The sequence below is a fragment of the Cupressus sempervirens genome, chromosome 2, assembly GCF_028749045.1.
Source record: "Cupressus sempervirens isolate cs-2001-9-10 chromosome 2, ASM2874904v1, whole genome shotgun sequence".
NCBI classification, from domain to species: Eukaryota; Viridiplantae; Streptophyta; class Pinopsida; order Cupressales; family Cupressaceae; genus Cupressus; species Cupressus sempervirens.
Genome location: NC_143119.1, coordinates 150,097,601 through 150,101,482, shown reverse-complemented (window position 1 = coordinate 150,101,482; position 3,882 = coordinate 150,097,601). Strand labels below are relative to the sequence as shown.

The 3,882-nt window shown below is 31.9% G+C and overlaps 1 pseudogene; it reads right to left on the bottom strand.

The window, feature by feature from the left end:
- Positions 1 to 775: 775 nt before the first annotated feature.
- On the bottom strand, positions 776 to 2,768 carry LOC149571491 (26S proteasome regulatory subunit S10B homolog B-like; annotated as a pseudogene).
- Positions 2,769 to 3,882: the final 1,114 nt, after the last annotated feature.

Sequence of the window (3,882 nt, the reverse complement as noted above, 5' to 3'; positions counted from 1 at the left end):
GGACATTGCAATAGTGATGACATGTGACAAAAATGTTGTTTGAGCAATGGCTATCTGACAGATGTTACCATCATAGGTGCGATGATGTGTGACGGTAATATTGTGAGAGCAACAACTTCCTGTCAAGAAAAATGTCACAATTATGATGGCTCGCTTCATTATTAAAAAAAAATGGTAGTTTTGGTATTCTATTGTTAGTTCCTATCGTGGTAGAGTACTCTAGAGGCGTAGGCATCCTAAGGTATTTGTAACCATATTTTTATTTGTCATCTTTAAATAAATTTGGCTTGCATGCCATTTTAGTTGAATTCCCCAAATTGACACTACCATCTTCAACATACTTCCACATAGGTTTAATTTTCTATTTCATCTATCATCATGGACTTCAGTTGAAAATTTTTGGTAGTGACAAAATGAAGAAGTTGGTAGAAATTTTTTTTAAAAGCATGTGTGCAGCATATGTAGATCTCTCACTTAAAATGTCTTTCCTCCATTCTAGTTGTAGTAGGAATGATGTACTGGAGTATTTGATAAAGTGTCATGTGAGTAATTATTTCATATGCAAGTTGAAATTATAGGAAAGTGCACAAAATGAATAAATTTTTATCCTACCACCTCTTACATTTTCTACACATTGGTTGGGGTCACCATGTATGCAAATAGATTCTAAATCTAGTTCTGACCCGTGGGTTAGAGGGAAAGCCTTGAGTCAATATTTTAATATCTTTTAAATCATGATTGAAATCATTGAAACAATATAGATTGTATTGGAGATTCAAACAATGCCTGACAACATCACATCAAAATTTTAAAAATAAAAGTGTGACTTAAGTCTTAAGGAAAATAAGGACCATATTGGTGCAATGATCACATCATTTGGATCACATTGTGTACCACTTAAACATACAAGATTTCTCAAATAAGGCCAAAGATAACTTTTGCATGTTTGTTTTGAATTAAACATAGATATTTGATACATAGATCAACTCTTGAACAACTTGACTCCAATTTATTTGCTTCAATCAACTTGTGAACAACCTGAATGGCAAAGATAAGTACAATTTATAGGCTAGAGAGCACGAAAAACTCCAATTTTATAAAATGCTAAATAGAAAGGGAAAGGAAATTCACCTTCATAAAATCTTCTTGGATTACCTAATCATGCTATACATAGATGGCTGCCATACCAGCTTCGATACAAATCTTATGAAGATCTGCTCCATTGAAGCCTTGATAAAAGTTGAAATAATCTCAACTATACAGTAATTAATCAAACAACAATTACCAACTCCAGAACATAATAGTGTAGTACAGGATAAAAAATCAAATAGTTTGGATAAATTTCAAATTATTAAAGAAATAGAATAAGACCTTGGAAAGCTTTACAAAAACTTCATAATCTTTGTCTATGTGTTTTGCAATCCATGTAGCATTTATTTTCTGTACTTCCATTCTCGCTTGTTCATTTGGAAGTGGAATCTCAATCTCTCTATCCAAATGGTTAGGTCTAAGCAGAGGTGGGTCTAGAACATTAGGATGATCTGTTTCCATGATCATTTTCACCTATAACATTTAATGTTAAAATTAACAAGATTTTTAGGTCACAAAGAAAAATAAACTACCTTGAAGAATCTTCAATAAATTAAATAACATAGTTTCTTGTTTAATGTAGTTGATTGACAATTATAGTAGCTTGAACACATTAAAACACAATATCTTTCCTAATTGATCAAAACCATGTAGTTGATTAAGAAATTCCATTAAAGTTCTTTGAATTTCTTGATCAACAAGTTTGTTCCTTCACTAAAACAACATCCATCGATTGTATCAATTTCATCCATAAATATTATGCATGGCTACAACAAAGCCCCACTATAACATTAATAATTTTATTTATATTAATAAGAATACTTATTAGTAGATTGCAATGTAATTACTAAGAGGAATAGAGTTGTAGGCATATAGAGAAATACTTTTTAGTGTCAATAGCTCCAAATTCTTATATGCGATGAGCTAATAATTCAACAACACAATATTTTAAAATAAAAAATAAACCATTATTATATATAAACAAAATATTAGCATTTTTAATTATATCAACAAACACCAAAAATTAGTCTTTTGATGTTCAAATGAATAAGAAGTCATACCTAGTGATCATGTGCATAACCAAACATTTCCATGATCAATCTTGCACTTTCACCAATATATTTATCAATTATAGCACTTGAAACCACTTGAAAAATAGTATATAAAAAAGAAGGCATAAATCAAACCTAGGGTACAAGAAAGAAGAAATTTGGATTACATAAAAGTAAGATGGATATCAGAAAAGCTAACCTACAACCTTAAGTAAATTGGCATCAATGTTGCCCACAATAGCTCTTGCTAATAATGCTTTCCCATTCTAGGAGGGCCATATAGAATTATTTCCTGAAATTGGAGAAAAAAGAATCAACCTCTATGAAAGAATTCCAACAAGAATTTTAAAAAAAAACCATGAAAGTTGAAATGTACATAAACAAGTAATTACCATGATTAATTTTCTCCCCACACAAATTTTATCTTAGGAGGTTTAATTCCAACCCTAAGAAAGAGTTCAAGTTTCATTAAAGGAAGTTTAGTAGACTCTCTTAGCTCCCTAATTTGATCTACTAACCCTCCTACTACTAAGTAGCTCACATTACCAAATCCTCATGTAGCATATTATAAACTCTTGGATATAATTGTCTAATTGTGTGTTGTCTTTGATGTGACACAAATGTCATATCAGTTGGTAGATAGTGCTTAGCGAGCTTAGTTGGTCAGCAAAGAAAATTTCAAAGTCTATCGAGAATTCATGGAAATTACTCTATGGAAACAGTGTCTACTAAGCTCACTCGTGCATCGAAGGATATTGTGGCAGAAATCAGTGTTAATCAAGCTCGCATGGTTAATGAAGGAAAGTAAATGTTTACCTAGTTCACTTGGTCTCCAAAGGATTTTGCAAGAATTGCAATGTTAACCAAGCTTCTATTGGTTAACACAGGAAATCTTTTTAGGATCAGTGTTTACTAAGCAAGGTTGGCTAATGAAGGATTTTGTTAATTTGAGAAATAAAGTTTAATTATTTGAAGTAATGATTATACTTGACTGAGGTAATGATTATTGATAATTGTAACTTGTAATTGGGCCAACTTGACAATTTGAATGGTATAAATAAAAGGTCAAGTTGAGAATTCAATTGTGTAATGAGTGAGCATGCAAGTGTATGGATTGAAGAAGAAAGTGTGAGAGAACTTTGAAGGATGGTCAAATATCCTTGAGGAGCAGCAAAGATTTATTTGATTAGGAAGGATCTAGTGAAGCATAATAGAGATTTGTATCAGCAATTTGGTTGCATCTCATTTAGGTCATTTCATTGTTACTTTCTCACCATTGTAGCAGTGATTCCTAAATCTCTTAACAGAGTTGATCTAATAGCCATTTGTAAATCCTCTAACAAGGTGATAGTTCTATTGAATTGTTTTAAAGACCTCTTGCGAGGCCACTCCTAACAAGGTGATTAAATCCTCTAACAAGGTCACAGCTAATAGTGTGTTTTGTAACCTTTAACTAGGTTGGTTCCTAACAGGGCTCACTTGAGAAGAGTGAAAATCAGTAGCTAGTTACTTGGTAGTTTTTCCCATATTGGGTTTCCGCGTTGAATCTAGTGTCTCATGTGTTCATGTTACTTTTTTATCCTTGAATATCAATCATTGTAAATGTTTAAGATCTGTTAAAGTTAACATACATTGAATCTACCAAGTTATAGCATTTGTGATAGCAATAACTACTTTATTCATACATCTAAGGGATCTATAGATTTTTTTTGTGGTAACTAATTCACACACCCCCCCCCCC